This window comes from Neoarius graeffei, chromosome 5 (assembly GCF_027579695.1).
Source record: "Neoarius graeffei isolate fNeoGra1 chromosome 5, fNeoGra1.pri, whole genome shotgun sequence".
NCBI lineage: Eukaryota > Metazoa > Chordata > Actinopteri > Siluriformes > Ariidae > Neoarius > Neoarius graeffei.
In genome coordinates this window covers 8,315,532-8,341,101 of record NC_083573.1, presented here as the reverse complement: position 1 = coordinate 8,341,101, position 25,570 = coordinate 8,315,532, and positions in this window count along the sequence as shown.

Here is a 25,570-nt window from a genome sequence, read left to right as displayed (position 1 = left end):
CTGTTCACAGGTGCCAGAAGTTCTCAGAAACCATGGTTATACAACTAAATATTAGTTTAGTGATTCACAGGAATACTAAATCCTTAAGATTTTTTCAGTTTATACAGTAAATATTTGGAGTTTGTAATGAAAAATGCAGACACTGCTATTTTTTTGAACAGCCCAATGTTCATTTTTCTTCATTTTCTGTAAAGTAATTAAAATATTCATACATTTTTCTTCCTGTTTTGATGTAGAATATAATGTGCAGTGTTCCCAATGCATGGAAATAAAAACTATTATAAGGATTTTGAGCTTTACTCACGTTTTTAAACACACTGCTATTATTTTGAACACAACTGTATGTCTCATTATTCACAGGACATGTGAACATCTAAACATGTCATTAGCAGTGCTCAATAATTTATGTATGTCTTCCCACAGATGTTTCAAAAGTGACCGTAGGTGACTTTGGGTCATTCCTGTTACTGGACATGAGCAGGATACAACATAGCAAAAGGCACACCAATATTCTAAAACAGATCATAAATAAATTTGTTTTTGGTCCCCTTCAACAGATTTAAAGACAAAACTCAAGTGATTTTAACACTATACTGCAAATTGCTGAGTTAACTACGCCCCAATACCAGTTTTGCACAAAAATGAAAGTGAAGTATTAGCCCTGTATGGTTGGACTATGGCCAATCTGAAAAAAACATTACAGGATAAAAGGCCTTAGCCTGATGGCTGATTCTGTTCAGGTGATGATAGTTGACAATTACGACAGACTAAGGCCAAGTTTACATTAGACCGTATCTGTCTCATTTTCTTCGCGGATGCACTGTCCGTTTACATTAAAACGCCTGGAAACGGGAATCCGCCAGGGTCCACGTATTCAATCCAGATCGTGTCTGGTCCGGTGCTGTGTAAACATTGAGAATACGCGGATACGCTGTGCTGAGCTCTAGCTGGCGTCGTCATTGGACAACGTCACTGTGACATCCACCTTCCTGATTCGCTGGCGTTGGTCATGTGACGCGACTGCTGAAAAACAGCGCGGACTTCCACCTTGTATCACCTTTCATTAAAGAGTATAAAAGTATGAAAATACTGCAAATACTGATGCAAATACTGCCCATTGTGTAGTTATGATTGTCTTTAGGCTTGCCATCCTTCCACTTGCAAGTGGTAAGTGACGCGCATGCCCGACATGCACTGAGATCACACACACAGCGGCTCAGTCCCAAATCACTGCTCGTGCGCCATACTCGCGCGCTCTGTGAGCTGCGCAGGGCCGGAGTGCGCACCCTCCAGAGGGCACTCGCTGTTCAGGGCGGAGTGATTTGGAGCGCAGGATGCCTGCGGAGCCGAGCGTATCCGTGTATTGGCGTTGCTGTGTGCACGCGAATCGTGTATTGGCGTTGCTGTGTGCACACTAATCGTTTTAAAAACGTTAATCTGATGATCCGCTGATACGGTCTAATGTAAACCCCACCTCAGTGAGAGGGTTAAAACCAAGCAGTCACAGGGATGACAACTTGGTAACAGGAATGACTGTTAGTAACAGGAATGACATAATTACATTATTTAGCAATACTTCTCAGTGAATGACAGACAAGTCATAATTTGGGATAATACTTACAATGTAACTGCAGCTGTAGGTTAGGGGAAGCCAGGGTACAGTGAATCAGAACAGTTATTTTGCTGGCTTTCTCCTATCTGGGTGTTAAGAATGTTCGAATGCGGAAAAAATCCATTCAGTTTTACACAAGATTTATTCATTAAAATAACTTGTCACAAGCTATATGAAACAGGTAACACAAATAAATGCTCTAAAACAAACACTTCTGGATTTTTAATGAAAAAAATAACAACTGGCAACACCGTCCTGTGAAATTACTTAATTTCAAAAACTCAGTGCCAGTCCACTTCTGGCTTTCTGAATTAGTTTAAATAGCATCACTTAAGGAAGTAACAGGCAAACCACCAAATCATGAAACAAGAAATAAAACTTAAACCTTAACATGTTTCAACCCCCCGTAGATCGACGGAATTTAGCCTTCCATTGGCTGATAGTTTGGTCAGACATCAAGTGGGGGTATTCTACTTTGCTCCAAAACAAGCTAACGCAGAACATCTGAATAGCAGTCTAGGTCTACTGGAAATATGAGGTGACGAGCCACCCTAGCTGTTCCACCATGAACTAGTGGCTTTGGCAGCCTCCCTAATATATCCTCATAAGGAACCTCTGATATGTCATCGCCCATAGGGAACACAAAAGTGAATGTCTTGGGTGTTTTGCATCTCAGGAAACGTACATCAAATGATGATTCATCCTCATCTTCTGCTGCATAGATGCTTTGGATCTGTCCTGCATACAAGACATACAGTGGTGCTTGAAAGTTTGTGAACCCTTTAGAATTTTCTCTATTTCTGTATAAATATGACCTAAAACATCATCAGATTTTCACACAAGTCCTAAAAGTAGATAAAGAGAACCCAGTTAAACAAATGAGACAAAATATTATACTTGGTCATTTATTTATTGAGGAAAATGATCCAATATTACATATCTGTGAGTGGCAAAAGTATGTGAACCTCAAGGATTAGCAGTAAATTTGAAGGTGAAATTAGAGTCAGGTGTTTTCAATCAATGGGATGACAATCAGGTGTGAGTGGGCACCCTGTTTTATTTAAAGAACAGGGATCTATCAAAGTCTGATCTTCACAACACATGTTTGTGGAAGTGTATCATGGCACGAACAAAGGAGATTTCTGAGGACCTCAGAAAAAGCATTGTTGATGCTCATCAGGCTGGAAAAGGTTACAAAACCATCTCTAAAGAGTTTGGACTCCACCAATCTACAGTCAGAGAGATTGTGTACAAATGGAGGAAATTCAAGACCATTGTTACCCTCCCCAGGAGTGGTCGACCAGCAAAGATCACTCCAAGAGCAAGGCGTGTAATAGTCGTCGAGGTCACAAAAGACCCCAGGGTAACTTCTAACCAACTGAAGGCCTCTCTCACATTGGCTAATGTTAATGTTCATGAGTCCACCATCAGGAGAACACTGAACAACAATGGTGTACATGGCAGGGTTGCAAGGGGAAAGCCACTGCTCTCAAAAAAGAACATTGCTGCTCATCTGCAGTTTGCAAAAGATCACGTGGACAAGCCAGAAGGTTATTGGAAAAATGTTTTGTGGACGGATGAGACCAAAATAGAACTTTTTGGTTTAGATGAGAAGTGTTATGTTTGGAGAAAGGAAAGCACTGCATTCTAGCATAAGAACCTTATCCCATCTGTGAAACATGGTGGTGGTAGTATCATGGTTTGGGCCTGTTTTGCTGCATCTGAGCCAGGACGGCTTGCCATCATTGATGGAACAATGAATTCTGAATTATACCAGCGAATTCTAAAGGAAAATGTCAGGACATCTGTCCATGAAGTGAATCTCAAGAGAAGGTGGGCCATGCAGCAAGACAACGACCCTAAGCACACAAGTCATTCTACCAAAGAATGGTTAAAGAGGGATAAAGTTAATGTTTTGGAATGGCCAAGTCAAAGTCCTGACCTTAATCCAATGGAAATGTTGTGGAAGGACCTGAAACGAGCAGTTCATGTGAGGAAACCCACCAACATCCCAGAGTTGAAGCTGTTCTGTACAGAGGAACGGGCTAAAATTCCTCCAAGCCGGTGTGCAGGACTGATCAACAGTTACCACAAATGTTTAGCTGCAGTTATTGCTGCACAAGGGGGTCACACCAGATACTGAAAGCAAAGGTTCACATACTTTTGTCACTCACAGATATGTAATATTGGATCATTTTCCTCAATAAATAAATGACCAAGTATAATATTTTTGTCTCATTTGTTTAACTGGGTTCTCTTTATCTACTTTTAGGACTTGTGTGAAAATCTGATGATGTTTTAGGTCATATTTATGCAGAAATATAGAAAATTCTAAATGGTTCACAAACTTTCAAGCACCACTGTATGTTGTCTTAGTCATGGATTGATTTCTTCTTCCCTGTTTCTTTATTTTTCTGGTATCGTTGTTTTTCCTTCTCTAGATACTCTGCTCTTCTCTCAGGGTCAGCATCATGCCTCTGTCTATACAGACGCTGCTTCTCAGCACAACTGATTTTGCCAACCATTGCCCGCTATTCTCATCTCATCTCATTATCTCTAGCCACTTTATCCTTCTACAGGGTCGCAGGCAAGCTGGAGCCTATCCCAGCTGACTACGGGCGAAAGGCGGGGTACACCCTGGACAAGTCGCCAGGTCATCACAGGGCTGACACATAGACACAGACAACCATTCACACTCACATTCACACCTACGCTCAATTTAGAGTCACCAGTTAACCTAACCTGCATGTCTTTGGACTGTGGGGGAAACCGGAGCACCCAGAGGAAACCCACGCGGACACGGGGAGAACATGCAAACTCCGCACAGAAAGGCCCTCGCCGGCCCCGGGGCTCGAACCCAGGACCTTCTTGCTGTGAGGCGACAGCGCTAACCACTACGCCACCGTGCCGCCCCGCCCGCTATTCTGAAAATCTAAAATAACATTTTTATTACTAGCCAGACCACATGGATCATGACAGGCAGACCTAGGCCCAAATTGGCTTTAAAAAAACACATTATTTTATTTTATTTTATTTTTGGCCTTTACCTCTCTAGCATGTCTGGTGGCAAGTCCAAGAAACATTAACTCATAAAAAGTATGGCCTTACAGATGATACAATCGATAAACACCCATTTATGTCATTCCTGTTACTTTAGTGTCATTCCTGTTACCCAGAGCAGGGTAACAGGAATGACAATTTTGCATATATCCCCTGCTACACTGCACTACAAGACATGCATGCATCCTTGGTCACTTGCTTCCTCGAGCGGGCACTTCCATAATGTACTTTATTTATTTACCACCACATTTTCTATTGTCTCTGTGAAGTTCTGGACATAACAGTAATGACTGCTAATTGATATAACCATCAAAAAAAACCACGAAAACTTACCTTTCTCCAGCTTTATCCTTCAAATGCTCCCTCCATTGAACTTTCAAGGTCAACTATGAATGTGGACCTCCTATTGGCGAGTTATAGAAGCAACCTAACCATAGAGTTTAGTGAGCTGATAACAGGAATAAAAGGAGTAACAGGAATGACACTGGAATTGAGGGACAGGGCAAAATTTACCCCCCAAAGTAAGAAATTCGTTCTAATTAACACTTAACTGACTACATATTATCTGAAATGAAGTATATTAGATGAATGATAGTGTTTGGATTAACTTTATGCGCTTTTCAATTTAAAAATCCTAAGATTTTTTGACAGGAGCCAAGACTGGGGACAGCCAAAATAGGCTGGTGAGACTGCTCTGATGAGGGGATTTAAAAAAATTTTCAATCTGGGTCCGAGAACTAACACTTATCAAGGGAGAATTTCATAATTGTCTTTATTTTCACACACATTTATTAGGAAATCTCTTCATTTAATAAAAAAACAAAACAGCTGGGACACAAACTGCACGTTCTGAGGAGAATGACCCATTTGTTTCAACAGTAAATTTGCACGACTAGTTGCAGGATAGTTATCGCTGCTTTGCACACCATCTGCTGGTTGTGGCAGCATCAGGGTTGTCAGCTTGTTGGGGTGCTGGCCCTTTAAATGGGTACGTACCTGGGATTGCGTTCACCTGTCTTTGTTTTCTTTATTATCTCATCTCGCGACGGAGTCAGCGGGGTGAGGTACACTACGTTCAGACTGCAACCTGAAACGACCCATATCCGATTTGTTGTGAAATCCGATTTTTTTGTTAGGCCGTTCACATTACCAATTATATGAGACTTGTATGCGATCTCCAATATGAACGGAAAACGACCCAAAAGTGTCCCGCATGCGCAAATTGACACGTAATAAGCACATCTACGTAATACGTAAACAAAAAAAAAGCGCACTCTTCAAGTTTGCAAGTAAAGCATGGAGATGAGGCGAGACCTGGCGATGTGGTTTTTGTGGCGGCGGCGGAACTCGTACAATAATCTGATTAATGTGGGCAGCAGACTAATGAGACCGAAGGTATCAAATTACTGGAAATTTCCAGAACAACCTTATAATCTTGTAATACAGGATGGTTTAAGTTATAAATCAGTTATAGAAACTGTTTTATTTAATCAGGCTAACAGATCAACATCCAGGTCCCTACCAAACCCACCATTAGCTTGATCAATTCTATAAAAGTCTGTTTAAATTCTGAAAACTGTACAAATGTTGTTGTTTTCCACCAAAGAGGCGGGATTACCCAACGCAGAATAGTGACGTTTGTCTCTTGTTGATGACGTGTAGGTCGCATGAATGTGACCTGTCTGGTCAGACTGCAGTCGCATGTGAAAATAACGGATATGCATCGGAATTAGGACCACATATCCAAGCGGCCTGGGTCGCATGTGAAAAAATCGGATCTGTGTCGTTCAGATTGTCAATAACAAATCGGATACAGGTCGCATATGGGCAAAAAAATCGGATATGGGTCGTTTCAGGGTGCAGTCTGAACGTAGTCGTATAGTAATCAGTCCGGTTTGTTTAACATTCTCGCATCTAGACGGTTGCACCGATGGATTTCAAATTTTCAGGGTAGGTGGGCAATGGTCCGTACATTACCTGATTAAGATTTTGGGGGTAATCGGGTCACCGGAAAGGTCAACCTTTCGGTCAAAATAACATATTTTCCATTATAACTCAAAAACAGTTGCCGATAGACAGATGTTTACTAATATGAACATATAGGAACTCACATATGGCCTTTCATTTGGCACCATGATCTTTGACCTTGAGTGACCCTGAAAAGTCAAACTCAAGGTCACGGATCTTCAGAGGGCTATAACTTGAAAACGGTTGGTGGTAGACAGATATTTACCATTATCAACTTATAGGAAGTGCCGTATGGGCTTTCATTTGGCACCATGACCTTTGACCTTCAGTGACACTGAAAGGTCAAACTCAAGGTCATGGGTTTTCAAAGGGCTATAACTTGAAAATAGTTCATGATAGCCAGATGTTTACCATTATCAGCATATAAGAAGTCCCATATGGGCTTTCAGTTGTTGCCATGACCTTTGACCTTGAATGACTCTGAAATGTCAAACTCAAGGACATGGATTTTCATAGGACTTTAACCTGACAGCTAATGACTGAGAAATATTACCATTATCAGCCTATAGGTATAAAATAAGTGCTGCTGGGCGAGGTTTGTTTTCCCTGGTAACACTTTTATTCTCCTCTTTTGGGGGGACGCCATGGCCAAATGGTTAGAGAAACAGCTTTGGGAACGAAAGGTTGTTGGTTCGATTCTCTGAACCAGCAAGACCAGCTTAAGTGCTCTTGAGCAAGGTGCCTAACTGCTCTGGCAAGAGTGTACCTTGTGTCTGATTAGCTGGAAAAAAACCGATGATGTGATTATCGGTTTGGGCAAGAACCTGGCCGTAATTAGTTTTCAGGCCTGCTGAGGTGGTAGGTGTTTGCTGTTTTTGGGTTGTGTTGCGTTTATTTTTCACACCTCAACATCATACTTTCATGCCACTGGAGTTTCGACAAATACAGCTGACTTTAAGTTACTGGGTTAATCAAGTCAAGTCAAGTTTATTTGTATGGCACTTTTAACAATAAACATTGTCGCAAAGGTTAATCTAAAAGAACATAATGAAGAACGTCCAACACAAGATACACGGAAACCATGTTGGGAAAAGGAGAAGAGAGAAACAAAAAGATTTGGATGGACAGTTGAGCAGAAAGCAAAAGAGCCAGAAATAATAGAATTAAACGTTAGCTCTCCAGTCCCACTCTCAGCAATACATCCATGGACACTTCCTGATGCTGTCATAGATCTCACGTTGCTGAACAAAAAGAACAATGATAAAAAGTTTATTTTACATCCACAAATAATAATAAAAAGCTATATCGGAAATAATTATTGCAGTTTTGTTCAAATCTACACAGGTGCTTCAAAGAATACAGCTAATGGAAGCCACAAGAACAAATCCTATTGACTTCAGTAAAACAAAAACTCTAATTCAGCAAAAGGTGAAAGAAAGATGGCAAAACAATGGGAAGAAGAGAGAACAGGAGGATGGTAGAGCGGCGGCTACACTTATCGACAGTCCATAGTTATCGACACCTTTTCAGATTTACCAATAAAAAACAATTTTACAAAGGTAAGTTTCAGCTACAACAGTTATTATTGGTTAAATAATCAACCGGAAGACCCGGCCTCGCCCTTTGATCTTGTCGTCTGATGACACAGCTCGTTCCCTGAGATGGAATTTTTTTTAGCACGATCAGCAATTTGAGGAAAACCTGGAAGTCATAATCGCAGGTAAGCTGCGATGGAAAGATCATGGACATGTTTTTACTGATCAAATTCACAGATATTTCATGATCTCCTCGTCAAAACCTACTTTGTTTCTTACTCTTTCGTTTGACAGTCGCCGTTTTGTATCTAAACGCGCGTTTGAGAAGTCACGTGAGGTGTCGATAATAGTGATCACTTTCACCGGCGTCCACCATTATCGACACCCTGCAGAATTAAGGGACATTTCCACCTGTTATGGATCAATCTTTGTGTAACATTGTTGAAGTAGATGAAGTACTTTAAAAAAAAAAAGTGCTGTGATTTCATCTCATCTCATTATCTGTAGCCGCTTTATCCTGTTCTACAGGGTCGCAGGCAAGCTGGAGCCTATCCCAGCTGACTACGGGCGAAAGGCGGGGTACACCCTGGACAAGTCGCCAGGTCATCACAGGGCTGACACATAGACACAGACAACCATTCACACTCACATTCACACCTACGGTCAATTTAGAGTCACCAGTTAACCTAACCTGCATGTCTTTGGACTGTGGGGGAAACCGGAGCACCCGGAGGAAACCCACGCGGACACGGGGAGAACATGCAAACTCCACACAGAAAGGCCCTCGCCGGCCACGGGGCTCAAACCCGGACCTTCTTGCTGTGAGGCGACAGCGCTAACCACTACGCCACCCTGTGCTGTGATTTATAATAAAATATTTTTTTCTGATTCATAACAGAATGGAATGTTTATAGAGTATTTGGAATCGTATTGCATTAAATAGAATTCGAGCAGAATTAAATTCCTCGCATATAAAAAATTACATGCTTAAACTATTCAGATTTTTCTGTTCCATTCAGAAAATATATTTTTTGCAGTTTGTTGTAAATATCGACCACATATTACAATATCAGGAGACATTTTATATTTTGGTTCGAGGAATGACATGCGACATGACATGCGACTTCTCAAACGCGCGTTTAGATACAAAACGGCGACTGTCAAACGAAAGAGTAAGAAACAAAGTAGGTTTCGACGAGGAGATCATGAAATATCTGTGAATTTGATGATATATTTATATAAAAGATATTTTGTACTAAATATAAGTCGATGTAAAACAAATTTTAAAGAAAAACTAAGTTTTGTTAATACCACATACCGGTTATTTTTATAAATAATCATCTGGATGTCGATAATTGTGGAACAGTGTCGTGTAATCTGAGACACTAAGTAATCAGGAATCAACTTTTTTTTTTCCAGTGGAAGTTTGAGTAATTATTCAGGCACGATTTACATACTTAGTCTTTTCTACTTTTGCAACAGCCAAAAGACCGTTAAGGTGTCGATAATTGTAGCCGCCGCTGCTCTGTTATGGAATTCAAAAGAAAGTAGGTGTGATGAGAACACGGAGAGAAGAAACCGTTGCTGCGTTTTGGTCACACAGGATTAAACAGCAATTTATTTATAATAAGGAAACATAATACAGGAATTTGTGAATTTTGTGGTCAAGAAGAGGAGGTAGAGGTAACCAAGCGCAAGCAAGCAGCCGTCTGCTCCTGCAGCCATGGTGGCGCTGGTCACGCACCCGCTTGTCACACTGGGGGTAAAAGCGGTGACCGCGGGAAGTAGGGGAAGGAATACGAGAGCGTCTCACAGCAGTGACCTTCAGGGGGAGATGTTGTCCCAGCAACAGCCTTGGCCGAGGCCAGTGCTGTCTAAGGGAGTCAAAAGCAGATAAGATTGGGATTGTTTGGTCTTGGGGCGAGCAGACGTATTCTTTTACACGACCACTCTGTCTGTCCATTCTGGTCTCCGAATCAATCCATTTCCTTTGCAAAGCCGAAAGCTTCTCCATGATGTCATCCACGTTGCGGTTCAAGTTCTGAATAGCCACAGTTTGAGTGCCAACAGCTCTGCCCACCGCTTCAATCATGTCAGGCAGCTTTATGGGGCTTTGAACAGCTGTCACCGTTGTCTGATTTCCTCACTAAACCAGGGCAATGCAATCTAATCCAATCAGCAAAAGTCCTGTAATCATGGTTCCGAATAGGTAGATATTGTCAATGTCCTCCACAGAAAAACGTTCTGGCAGGACAGGCGGGTTCCCCTGGACCCAGGCTTCTCGTCGAGAAACTGTGTCAATTTCATTAGGAGACCAGTTTATCAATTCTATGATTTTTTAGTTTAGAGAGCAGTGCGGAGAGAGTCTCTCAAAAGTATAGACATACGAGACGAGACAAAGGCACACAAGCAGGGAAAAAAGGGAGAGGAGAGCAGAGAAATGCGACTGCCTTCCATGAGAGCACTGAGAAAAAAAAAAGTCAGTTTCCGTAAGCAAGGACGCGTTATCCTAATGGGCTTCATGGGCAGCTGCCCAGGGCCTCGGCCACTAGGGGGCCTCGGAGGTAGCGAGATCGGAAAATATGAAACGATATTTTCAGAAGTTTTGATCATATTTATAACATTTTTGATGCATTTCACCACCCGTAAAGAAGCCCACCTTGTCCCGTCGCATAAATCACCCATCATTGTCAATATGATCACTGTCCACCATGTTTTCACATGCTACGCCAGCTTGAGTTCAATGATTTAATTAATGACTTCGCTTTCCAGAAAAGTAGGAAAGTGCCCTTGTAAGTTGACCCATGGCTGTCAAACTGAATGCGCAAAGCTGTATGCCACTGCTGTTTGGGACATTACGTGTGTGAAAGGATGAAATGTTTCACATAGCCTAACATTTTGAGATTTATTTCTGAGAAGCAAGATATTTTTCTTTCTTTGTTATCGCTCTTTGTTTTCACAAGTTAAAAGTCACCTGGATTCCAAAATGAAAACGAACGGTTCTATACCAAATGGATGTTCTTGTTCTGAATACTAAAGAAACTTTTGTAGGCCTAGGTTATGTTCTTGACATGTTGTTCATTGACTCACTCATTCAAAGGCTTCTTGAGGCTAAACTTTAGTTAACCAGACTTGTTAACCGTGATGTCTGATGGATTTTTTCACCATGCAATTGCCTATTTCACCATTGCTTTTTCTCGATTAAATAGGTGTTGATGGATATAAAGTTTTATCGTTCAATAGTATTTCTAATTGGGCCACTGTCATTATTTAAGTTTCTGTGTCTAGTTAGACAGGCACGTCTGAGGGGGTGAATTTGCTGAGCACAGTTGACAACAGGCAGGGGTGGGGCCTCGGGGGGGTGTCTGCCCAGGGCCTCAGCAAGGGTTAACGCGGCCCTGTCCGTGAGACAAGAAGTGCGAGTTCAGCCAGTATCTCACTGGGCTGCGACAGCCCGCGACTAGTTGGAGACCCAACAATTGCGGTCAAATATGCGAATATCAATTCAGCGTGATTCCAAGTGAAAATTGTCACTAATTTGCATATTTTATCGCAATTGATGTGTCTCCAACTCGTCGCAGGCTGTCGCAGCCCAGTGAGATCCGACCCTTGCTGTCCAAAATATGAAACGATGGTGAGACGGGAACTGAGAGTGAACCATGAAGAACGAAAGTTAAATTTGGATTTGCAGGATCTTTTACAAAGAAACTCTGGAGAGAAATGATGTTTATTTTTGTTGAAGTCTCTCAGAAGAATGAAATTGATGGAGGGAATTTAATTTTTAGTTTTTTTTAAGACAAGCTATATAGTTAGAGAGCCCGAGCCATTACTCCATGCTAACCGCCATTCAACACCAAGAAGCTTATCCAATTTTTGCTAATGCTAACGATTATTGCTTGGTCATACTGATATTATTTGTTTGTGTGATGTTTTATATCTTATTTTTGGTCCGTTTCGTGAAGAAATTTTTGGGTTTCTGAAATTCAATCGTGTCCCCAGACTGTTTTTGTGGCGGTCTGTTACAAAATGGCGGCTCGTCCACTTTAACGAGCCTGTTAGCTTTGGAATGCTAATTGGTTTTGCCTGGCTGGAAGCTCCTGCTCGTTTTGGTAAGTTTAGAGCTGCTGAAATTTAACTTGGTATTGTTTTCTTTAGTGCTTCCTCTTGTTCAAATGTGTGTATGACCTAGTGTTGTTTGTTACTTCCTTAATATTTGTCCTGGTCATGAACCTTTTTGATATTGACACTCTTTGAATGTGAGTTTGTTTGTTTGGTATTTGCTGGCAAAAATTACTTGGTAAACACCTGTTTGGAGGACACAATGGATCCTTGTTGGAAACTCCTGCCTGGTAAGTCACCAATGTGTATAATTTTTTATCTTTGATATCTGTTATGGTTAATCTGCTGTCTCTCAAGTTAAACCATATCCGCAGAACCATGGCCATACGTCATCCTCGCCGCCATATTGGATGTGGCAAAGTGGAGATTCTTCACCTGTCTCTGGTATTGAGGTATTTCACCTGACGTCACAGGGTCACGTGACACCCCGGTGTCCGCCATTTTGAAGGTCAAGCTAGCTAATGTCAACAACATAGTAGCTAGTATGTTACTGTAGCAATGTTTACGTTCAGTCATTTGGATGACTGTTAAAACCTTTCAGTCTCAGGTTTTTCCTTTACTGTATTTACTAGTTTACTGTAATTATGATCCGGCAGCTATTGAGGTATTTCACCTGACGTCACAGGGTCACGTGACGCCCCGGTGTCCGCCATCTTGAACGGCAAGCTACATACTAACGCTGCAGACAGAGAGGGAGAACCAGCTTGAAAAAAAAACGTGTTACAGACACCTAGAATAGATTAATTTGTCAGTAAGCGCTCTATAAATAACTATGGTGTTTGCTTGTTGTGCTGTGGGCTGCCACAACAGACAGGGACAGCGTGCAGGACGCTCCTTTTACCGGTTTTCTACTGACCCAGACAAGAGGGCCAAATGGATTGCAGCTGTGAAGAGACGAATGAGACCCCTAAAATAAATCATTTAATTTTTCCTGTTTTCTCTGTTTACCCTGTTCGAACTATGCTGATATTTTCGGGGGGTCCCTTTTTTTCCCTTGGGGGGGGGTGCTTGCGCTTGTCTCAGAGCGCGGATCTTTTTTTTTTTTTATATTGAAAGTATCAAGTCATTACAAAACAAGTAGATAAAGTGACATCAGATATAAAATGCAATAACAGAGGCTAGAAAGAAACGGGACAGAAATAAACAGGGAAATTACATAAAAAGCAAGAAAGAAAGAGGAAAAAAAAAAGAAAATAAAAAGAGCACGGATCTCCAAACACATGAGAAGCCTCTCTTACGCACATATCACGCGGACTCCACACACGCATCGCGTCTGAAGTCATAACTCATCAGGGGAAATCGTGTCTGCATTGGCATGTTCAAAAAACAACCTCGTGTCAACAATGATACCACACGCAAGAAAAAAAAAAAACAGTCAGGCTACTCAACAACCAACCTGGCAGCAGCGGTCGTTGTCAAGTAAACACAACACTTCGGATATGTAAATGCTTCCCGTTACACACGATTGCTATGTCAATAAACATCATTTTGCCAATATTTTAGAGACCCCCCAACATTTCCCAAATCATGTTTTCAAGGGATCTCATGTCTGTTTCAGGGGATCTCGGATCCCCCGAGTAACAAGAAAGTGTTGTGAACATAGCCTACCTTGTACCGTTTCAAACTGCTGGGGTCATCCTTCATCAAACTGTTGACTTCTGTCGACAACCTTGGCTCCATACCAAGGCTGGGTACAGTGTTTGTGATAAAAGACAGATCCAATTTAACACGAATCACAGCTTACTTTCTTGTTAAAACACGCAAAGGTCTCCACCATCTCATACCGCCTTGCACTGAAGGACTTAAGCGCACCGTCCAAAATGGCGGCATCACGTGACTTGGTCACGTGGGTGAAATACCTCAATTTACACCGGATCCAGTGTAAATAGCTGCTGGAGCGCGCTCCGGCTTGCTCCCCCTCAAATTAAGCAGCGCGCTCCGGCTTGCTCCCGGAGTGCTCCGGCCAAGGTTCCAGAGTGGGAGCAAGCCGGAGCGTGCTGCTTAATTTGAGGGGGAGCAAGCCGGAGCGCGCTCCGGCAGCTATTTACACTGGATCCGGTGTAAATAGCTGCCGGATCATAATTACAGTAAACTAGTAAATACAGTAAAGGAAAAACTTGAGACTGAAAGGTTTTAACAGTCATCCAAATCACTGAACGTAAACATTGCTACAGTAACATACTAGCTACTATGTTGTTGACATTAGCTAGTGCTAACAGCTAGCTGCTAGTGCACTGCTACAACACAGACACCGACCCTAATAATACAGTTCTTGGTCATTGCCTGGTAACAGCAAATTTATAACGGGCCATGTCTCAACAGACTAAGAAGTTATTTCAATGACATTTAATAACATTTTGTTTATCCTGAGGACCGAAAGTAAATGAAAATGTGAACAAACCTTAGCTGTAATAAGATGGCGACCACCGGCTCCAGGGACGACCCGCTGATGTAGGCATGTTACCCAGCCTGACACAAAATATTTGTAGGCATCCAAACTCTTATACGCTTTCAGATCAATACCTGTGTATGGCGATGGGTTTTTAACGACATAGGTATACAGATCATGTGGGCCGAAGTCAGGTAAAGACGAGGGCTTCGTGTACTTCCGTACGTCAGTGAACAATCCTGGTGGAAGCAGGTAAACATCGTTCTCTAAGCCTGCTAACCTCAATTTTCGCAAATACCTCTCCCTCTGCTCGCCCTGTAAATGCCCTACGTCGCTGGATAGTGAAGGTGTTTTCTGCATCTCGCTCCTTTTTCTTTTATGTTTTTCGTTTGTCGCCTTCCTCGCATTCAAACTGATTCGAGCCGTGACGTCCAAAATGGCAGCCTAACGATGCATCACATGACTTGGTCACGTGGGTGAAAAACCTCAATAGACCCTTTTCGCTCACGTGACCTTCGTAAACGCGACTGCCATTTTGGACATGAAGAAATAACGGTTTATGGCACAGACCCTTTCGGTTCTCGCTCATCTAGCTGCTACAATGACTGCTTAGACTGCAACAATAATACCTAACACACATTTAAGTATCCGTCGTAAAGACGTGAAACTCGTCGAGTGACGAGTGTGTTCATTGATAAGCTAAGACAATCTAAAAGTAGACATACCATCACACTGCCCTGGCGCTGTGTACAGTTTACCTTCTATGGTTTGTGCACTCACTATTTGCCATTACTTTCTCCAACCCAGTGTTCGAACTATGCCAATATTTTCGGGGGGGGGGTCCCTTTTTTTTCCTTGGGGGGGTGCTTGCACTTGCGCTTGTCTCAGAGCGCGGATCTCCAAACACATGAGAAGCCTATCTTATGCACATATCACGCGGACTCCACACACGCATCGCGTCTGACGTCATAACTCATCAGGGGAAATCGTGTCCGCATTGGCATGTTCAAAAAACAACCTCGCGTCAACAATGATACCACACGCAAGAAAAAAAAAACAGTCAGGCTACTCAACACATCTGATCCACAGCAGCACCAAAGCATCACTGGAAATCATGCCAACAACCAATCTTCCATTTCAACACGCGTCAACAAACAAATGGCACCACAAACGTGAACGAATCGGTCAGGCTACCGATTCCAAACCCACAGCAGACGAATAATTAAATGCATCTTACCTTAAAGCAGAATCGACCACAAAGGAAGTGTGTTGGCACTGTTGGCACACTTCATTTCTACTAGTTTGTGTCCCCAACCTGGCAGCAGCAGTCGTTGTCATATCGGTTTATTTTATCTTTGATGTAAACACAACACTTCGGATATGCAAATGCGTCCTGTTACACACGATTGCTATGTCAATAAACATCATTTTGCCAATATTTTAGAGACCATCCATCTTCTCCGTCGGTCAGCATCTGTCGGGATCCGATAAAATGATAAATCTTGCCTTGTGTGTTGATGGTTACTACATCCAGGTGCACAACAATATAATGGCATGATGGAAGTCTTGCTGAAAGTAAAAACTTTCTTTGATGGCTATATTCCTTTCGATGCTGCGCCGTCGTTCCTCGTTGTTGGCTGTGGTAGACTACTGGTAGTTCATGTCCAAAATGGCAGCCGCATTTGTCGTGACGTCACGTGGGATGGGTCAATAGCGTCTAGACAGTAGCCGAGAATAAAGATGCCTCATTCATGTGCTGCGTTTAACTGTACCAACAGGTTTACCGTCCAAACGAGATCACATGGGATTACCTTTCACAGGTGAGACTGGAAAAATACTTTTCATTGTATTTGGTCATTATAACGTAATTTTACGAACAGATTTTCCTGACTTTGTGGCTAATATGAAGGATTTTGACAGAACAGGTCAGACAGTCAGGATCAGAGAGGGAGCTGTTCCTTCAGTCTTCAGTTTCCCAGCTCATCTCCACCGGGGGGGTGTATAGTTATAAGCAGTGAGAATTAGAGAATACAGTGCCACACTATGATGAACGTTTTTGAGCGTATGATGCTTTCTGAATGTGAAGGAATCAGTGATGTATTTTGTTTTGGTATGACGTTAGAACCTGGCCGAACTCAGTTTGGCGCTCATTCAGCTCACTTTATTCAACGAGAGTAGGTCTGTGTGGTGACTCAATAAATAAAACAGTAAATTTTTATTTTCATTCACTATTTCCAGTTTTTCCACTATTTCCATCATTTATCATATTTAGTCTTGTAGGTTGGTTATTGTGGCCTCAGGTTTTGGTAGCTTGCTACGGTATGCTGACTGATTAGCTTACCTGAGCTATCTATCACGTATCTATCGCTAGTTTGCAGTGTACAGGTTATTTCGCACACTATTTATAACCATCACATTAAAAGTTATGTGTTTTGATGCCTGTTTGTTTCCCAAATATATACGTGTGTGTGTTAATGGGTGAATAAAAGGCATCGAGTTAAATATTATTGTAGAAAGGGGCTTTATGAAGTTCAGTCCATTTACTTGCATTGGTGTACGGGGAAGATTTGCCACATCAAATATGGCGGACACTCTGACGTATCCCAGCAACAGGCCACCAGCTCAATGCGGCGTCTATGTTTATATGTCTATGGTTTATAAATGCCTTGAGACCTCAGGAATAGTTTTAAGCGTTAATAAATCTAAGAGAGTCATTTTTATGATTAAAATGTATTCATATAGGTAGCGGTCTGAGTGAATGACCTTGACGTCCGTGACATCAGGCCATCCTTTAAAAAAAAAAATCCGTCCGGGTGAGCAAAAAAACTTTCAGTCGGGAGGGAGGAATTTTTTTTTTTTTTTTACTATATTGATGGATAAGAAATCGCAATGCTGTGTTTGCTTTTTCTTTCAGTACTTTTTTATTACAAAAGCAGACACATTTAATAAAATATGACGGTTTAATCAACTGAAACTTGTACAAAAACTTTAAGTTAGCATTTTAAACGCTGACTGCAACATTTGCAAAACTTTTACAAAGGTACTTAAAATGTCCGACACATGGACTTTTTGTAGTTCTAAATCGAGCGTTAGGCCGAGTTCGGATGAAATTACACTATTAAAATGATCACTGAATGATTTGTTTTTCTGAATCTTTACTATTTTGTTGTTCGCTAGAATACCATTTTGCGATTTCACACTTAAGCAAATGTTTGAAAACTCCGGATCTCCTTCCTTCATGGTGGCTGCCATTTTTTTGTGCCGCACGGCGCATGCGCAGAGCTGATTCGACAGGGCTTTCCACAAGCGCCGGCTGCCGGCCATACAGCCGACTACACAATTGAGTCCAGCCGGCTACTTTAATGACTATTATTTTTGTAGCCCACAGGTTCTAAATATTAATTTTCGATTTTAATAAAATTAAATGTTTATCTAACGGACTGACAATAATGTCCAACTGAACCGCACTCATTTAAGTTGTGATTCGCGCTGTTTGTACCGATAATAACCACAAATTCCCCGCCGACTTCGTTGATCAAGGGAGAGTAACTCATCCGCGGCCCCGGCATGCGGTGTGCGCGCGCACTCGGCGGAGGCAGTAGTGTGTCGGGGCTGTCGGAGGGAACAGAAGCAGAGATGACGCTTATTTTGTCTCCGGTAAACCAGTCTTCTCTCGTTCAATTACATGCTGGCATCAAAAGACACCGTTGGTTGTAAATGAACCCAAACTGAGTGGTTGGAGTGTATTTTCATACACAAATGGAGAAATGTTTGCTGAGTGTGTAATTGTGTAGCCCCACTGCAGACCGTTGTCGTTGTTAATTCATAGCATGCTCAGCTGCGTGAATGTGTCATGCACCGAAAATAAGAGATTTACAAGCCAGGAACGCCTCATGATGCAATACGCAAGAAAATCCTGGGAACTGCGTGCACAGGAGTTCTGTGTTTAAACCCCCCCCCCCGGGCTACTTATTTGTCATGGCTGGCTAGAATGAGCCTTAGTGGAAAGCCCTGGGAATGCGGAAATGTCAAGTTCGATTTTAGATTTACGAACCGGAAAAAAATGTAAAAAAAAACGGCGTTAAAAAAAAAAATTCAACTGCACAAACGGCACTCACCCGGCCGGTGAACCGGAAACAGAACATTTTTTAATAATGGCCCCACAACAGGAAGTCTATCGGTCTCATCGCCATTTCCGTTATACTAAAACCCAGAGCTGACTGCAACTCCGATCCTCCATTCTGAGCTAATTTATCGCCATGCCACATCGATGTGTTGCTGGCGGCTGCGGCAACACGACAGAAGGTGGATTTACATTGCATTCATGGCCCAAGAATGTTCAAACTGCAAAGATTTGGACGCGTTTTGCGAGAAGTTCACAGGCACATTGGGCGCCTACGAAGTGGCCTCTCCTCTGCTCTGCTCTGCACATTTTACTGGAGACTCGTACGAGACCTCTGATCTGTTGAGGAGAGTTGGCGATAAGCCCGTATTGAAAGAGGGTGCAGGACCAACAACTAAATAAAACTACAAGAAAAGGAAAGTAAGTTCAGTTGCACCAGTTCTCCTGGAGCGTGAGCTGAGGAGTGTTGCTAAAACCCGAGACGTGACAAGTTACCGCTCGGGCAGTGACCTCCCTACGGTTGTTGCTAAAACCGGTGACGTCCCGTCCTGGGTTTGAGTAATTGCCCAAGCTGAGCAGTAATGGCGGAGTACTTTATTGATCCCCATATCGGGGATCAATAAAGTTTACCTGCATTTAGATTCGTGCATGTAACTTGTATTGTGTGTTTATTTAATTTGCTTCAGAATGTGATTGTCTCCGTTCAAAAAAAAAAATATATATATATATATATATATATATATATATATATATATATATATAAATGAATAAAAAAGGGTTATGACAGTGAGAGTGTTTTCAAAATTTCTACTTTCCTGATGTTGCATTTGGTGAACTTTTACTCATGTATTACTTTTTTGAAGTTATTTTTATTGGGTCATGCAAAAACCTCCCGCACACAACATCACCTCACTTTTGATAAATACATTGCCCAAGCGCGGGAATCCTGGATGGAGGGATGATTTCAAGTTCCTCTTTGAACTCTGTGAAGCATACAAGTTTTACCAAAAAGAAGTAAAATGGCCTCAAATCAAATGGTGCAAACTGCCTTCATGTCACAGTGCCAGATGGAATTCAAGAGGAATTTTTGCATTAATTGCCTTTTTCCTCCTTTCCAAGTGGAGAGAGAACTTGAAACTCATTTGCAATTTCATTGCAACCACATGGGCACAGGTCTGGTTTTCTAATCAGCACTATTCACAGAATGTTTACGATGACCTGCTCTCGGCCATCTCAGAACTTAAGTGTTCCAAAGCTGTGAAATGCTTCACCACTCATTGGGTAAAGGAACCTTCACTGCTTGATGTGCCTCGCTCCAATATAGTGGCTGAGCGAGGTGTAAAGCTGATGGAGCAGATCCATGCCACTTGCAAAACTGACAAATATCTGAACAGTGAATTTATCAACACCAATTCAGACATTTGAAACCCTTTGCTGCAGATCTCATCTCATCTCTCTCTCATCTCATTATCTCTAGCCGCTTTATCCTTCTACAGGGTCGCAGGCGAGCTGGAGCCTATCCCAGCTGACTACGGGCGAAAGGCGGGGTACACCCTGGACAAGTCGCCAGGTCATCACAGGGCTGACACATAGACACAGACAACCATTCACACTCACATTCACACCTACGCTCAATTTAGAGTCACCAGTTAACCTAACCTGCATGTCTTTGGACTGTGGGGGAAACCGGAGCACCCGGAGGAAACCCACGCGGACACGGGGAGAACATGCAAACTCCGCACAGAAAGGCCCTCGCCGGCCACGGGGCTCGAACCCGGACCTTCTTGCTGTGAGGCGGCAGTGCTAACCACTACACCACCGTGCCGCCCACTGCAGATCTTCAGTAATATATTATTTCTAACTTCTGCCAATGTACTGGTTCATTTTGAAAATATATTTGGTTTACAGACGATTCTATGACTTAATTTGCTGTTTTAGCAATGTGAGGCTTTTGTGGGGTTTGCGGGCATCATTTTTCGTTGTTTAAATAGTAAATTACTTAAGGTGCTGGAGGTTTTTTTCAATGTATGAACAAAAAGAGGTTATTTTTGTGAGTTTTAGGCTAAAGTTCATCATTTAAACCCACAGGCTTAAAAATCTAAAATTAGTCATAACATATATATTATATATATTAGGGCTGTCGAAGTTAACGCGATCTCAATTTATCGCGATTAAAAAAAAATAGTGCCGTTAACGCAAATTCTAACTTGGCCCTGCGAGTCACCCATAGTTCCTGTTGAGGCTTGTCGCACACTGCTTCAATAAAAGTGTGAGTGATGGAGAAAGGTCTGTTAAACGGGAAGTTTCATTTCAAAAGTAGAGTGCGATTGAGCATAGACATATAAACATAGACGCCGCCTTCTGCGTAGAATCATACGTCATCCTCGCCGCCATATTGGATGTGGCAAAGTGGAGATTCTTCAACCGTCTCTGGTATAGCGTCTAGACAGTAGTCAAGAATAAAGATGCCTCATTCATGTGCTGCGTTTAACTGTACCAACAGGTTTACCGTCCAAACGAGATCACATGGGATTACCTTTCACAGGTGAGACTGGGAAAATACTTTTCATTGTATTTGGTCATTATAACGTAATTTTACGAACAGATTTTCCTGACTTTGTGGCTAATATGAAGTCTCGCGCATAATAGCCGCTCGGTGAAACCTGTCTCCAAACAACGAAGTATTTCCTTCGTAACTACGCTGATAACACTTTTTTTTGTCGAACATTGGAGCTTTGTATTCATTCTGAAGGTTTATTGTTATTAATATTGAATAAAAAGTAACTGGGATATATCATTGTTAATTATCATTCAAATTTTAGGTAAATTATTTTAATTTGCATCTTATATGGATTTTATAATGGAAATACGGATTTTGGAGGTTGGTTATACAGGTTTGATTGACCAAAGGTTGACATGTATGTTTATAACCATCACATTAAAAGTTATATGTGTTGTTTTGATGCCTGTTTGTTTCCCAAATATATACGTGTGTGTGTTAATGGGTGAATAAAAGGCATCGAGTTAAATATTATTGTAGAAAGGGGCTTTATGAAGTTCAGTCCATTTACTTGCATTGGTTTACGGGGAAGATTTGCCACATCAAATATGGCGGACACTCTGACGTATCCCAGCAACGGGCCACCAGCTCAATGCGGCGTCTGTTTATATGTCTATGGTGATTGAGTTGGTTTTGGTATGCACTTATACTTTTGTAAAGTGAGATTTCAGTATGCTGTAGCACTGTGATACGACACGAAATGTCTTTATTGAAGTCCAACTGCAATTTATTTTTGTTTGCACAGCACTGTGAAGTCCTATAGGCTGTGACTGAATACAACTCCAGCACAATTGAAGTTTTATTTCATTTTTATTTTCTTTTGTCACACATGTCTGAACTGCGACACAGTAGTATGTGACTACATGTTTTATATTTAAGACTGCAGCTCCCTAATCCATCACAAAATCCAATTTTGTGTTTTGTATGTTCAGTACTGCCTAGTATGTGAGTGAATAAACTCCCGTACCATTTTCTCTTGTCCCAGCAGTTTTTAACAAGTACTTTTAGCATAAAATGTGTTCACCATTTTAATTGTAACATTTCCCTTTAAAAGCCTTATTCATTTACATAGATTTAAAAAATGCGATTAATCGCGATTAACTATATGAAATTCTGAGATTAATCGCGATTAATTTTTTTAATCGTTTGACAGCCCTAATATATATATTACACTGCTGCTCCAAAATTACGGAATGAGCTACCATTGCACATTAGGCAAGCCTCCTCACTGTCCATTTTTTAAAACCAGTCTTAAAACCCATTTTTACTCCTTGGCCTTTAACTCCGCATGAGACTCTGCTCTTGTTTTAGTGTTTTATGGTTTTTATTTATTTATTTATTTATTGTTTCTAATTGTTTTTTTTTTTAAAACAACGAAACAACTGTTCTACTGTGTTTTATTTATTTCATTGCTTTTAATTGTTTTATGTCTATGTACAGCACCTTGTTTTCAACTACGGTTGTTTTAAAGTGCTATATAAATAAAGTTGAGTTGAGAAAATTTTATATATATATATATATATATATATATATATTAGTGCATCTCAAAAAATTAGAATATTGTGAGAAAGTTCAATATTTTCCACCAGTTATTTAAGAAAGTGAAAGTGTTATATATTATAGACTCATTACACATAAACTAAAATGTTTCAAGCATTTTTCTATTTTAACTGGTATGGCATACAGTACAAAAAAAAAACATCTCAATATTAGAATATTTCGAGTTTGAGTAAAACAGTATGAACACAGTGTATCTCTCGGTCTAGTTCAGTACACACAACCACAATCATGGCGAAGACTGCTGACTTGACTGCTGTCCAGAAGATGATCACTGATGCCCTCCACAAGGAGGGTAAGCCACAAAAGGTCATTGCTGAAAAGGGTGGCTGGAAAAGGTGCACAAGCAACAGGGATGGCCGCAGTCTTGAGAGGATTGTCAAGAAAAGTTGATTCAAGAACTTGGGAGAGCTTCACAAGGAGTGGACTGAGGCTGGTGTCAGTGTATCAAGACCCATCACGAACAGACATCTTCAAGAAAGGGGCTACAACTTTCGTGTTCCTAATATCAAGCTACTCCTGAGCCAGAGACAATGTCAGAAGTGTCTCATCTGGGCTAAGGAGAGAAAGAAATGGACTGTTGCTCAGTGGTCCAAAGTCCTCTTTTCAGATGAAAGTACATTTTGCGTTTAATTTGGAAATCATGGTTCTAGAGTCTGGAGGAAGAGTGGAGAGGCAAAGAATCCAAGGTGTTTGAAGCCCAGTGTGAAGTTTCCACAGTCTGTGATGATTTGGGGTGCCGTGTCATCTGCTGGTGTTGGTCCACTGTATTTTATCAAGTCCAAAGTCAACACAGCCATCTACCAGGAGATTTTAGAGCACTTCATGCTTCCATCTGCTGTCGAGCTTTTTGGAACGATTTCCTTTTCCAGCAGGACTTGGCACCTACCCACAGTGCCAAAACTACTACCAAATGGTTTGCTGACCATGATATTACTGTGTTTGATTGGCCAGCCAACTCGCCTGACCTGAACCCCATAGAGAATCTCTATGGGGTATTGTCAAGAGGACGATGAGAAACACCCGACCCAAAAATACAGATACGCTGAAGGCCACTATCAAAGCAACCTGGGCTTCAATAACACTTCAGCAGTGCCACAGACTGATCACCTCCATGCCACACCGCATTGATACAGTAATTCATGGTAAAGGAGCCCCAACCAAGTATTGAGTGTATAAATGAATATACTTTCAGAAGTTGGATATTTCTGTATTGTAAATCCTTTTTTTGATTGATATTAGGGAATATCCTAATAATTTGAGATACTGGATTTCTGATTTCCATGAGCTATAAGCCATAATCATCAAAATTAAAACAAAAAAGGCTTTAAATATTACCTTTTTTAATTAAATTTCAAAAAATAGGAACTTTTTCATGGTATTCTAATTTTTTGAGATGCGCATATAATATATAATTTTTTTTTTTAATTCCTATTTATGCAGCATACAAGAATCAAGGATGGAAATACTATCCACTCAGAAATGTATAAGGTTCTGCGTATATCCTTTAAGCATAGTGTGTGTGCTTTGATGGACGTCGGTTTGGGCATTTCATGGTGTTGTAGTGAAAGTGAGTAGAGCAACAGCCACAATTATCGACACCTTCACGATCTTTTGGCCGTTGCAAAAGTAGAAAAGACTTTGTAAATTGTGCAGAAATAATTCCTCAAACTTCCACTGGGGGAAAAAAATGAGTTGATTCCTGATTACTTGGCGTATCAGATCACGTGACACCTTTGTCCACAGTTGGCGACATCCAGGGTTTTTTTTTTTTAAATTGGTATGTGGTATTAAATTAAAAGAGTTTTTATTTAAAAATTGTTTCATATTTAGTACAAAAATCGATATATTTATATAAAACGTGTCGGTGTTTACGTAAATGAAGTAATTCTAACGTTTCTAAACAAATGAACCGAATGTTTAACCTGTGTCAGAAAATCTTTTTGTTCCACTTTCTAAGTGCAGGATGTTTGAAAAAATATATTGAGATGTAAATATCCCAGAAACTATATAGTCTTGGCAAATTAAACTGAACAGGCTTTATATGGTGCAATACAAGATTTATTCCTCAAAATTTGAATGAGAAATTCAAAAGTAAGTGGATTCCATGAAAGATTTGACAAATTTTCAATATTTGTGCCACCTGAGAGAGAGACAGACACACACAGCCTTCCTCTTTGAACTTTTTGTGCAGTATCCAAATCTGCATTGCAGTCAGTGCATTTTAGAGAATTCTCTCAGAAATGCACGCTGCAGTCGTTTGACTGTATTCGAGCGTACTCTCACACAAAACGCCTTTTCTTTTCCAATGACTGGCATTTTGATACCTAAAAAGATATTAAAAACAAAAATTCACCACAACTTTGAGGTCAATTGAACGAGAATTGGCAAAGTTCTTAGATTGTGAAACGATATCAAATTTTTTGAAACACCCTGTATTTTCGTCGATCACATTTTGTTAATCATTCGTTATTGTTTGTATTAAGTTCTAGTTTACCAGTAAATGTCAAGACAATTGACATTGTAACCACGTGAAAGTCCAGGTCAAAGGTCGCATGTCATTCCTCGAATCAAAATATAAACTGTCTATTGAGATGTGGTATTTTCAACCAACTGCAAAAAAAAAAAAATCCGAATGGAACAGGAA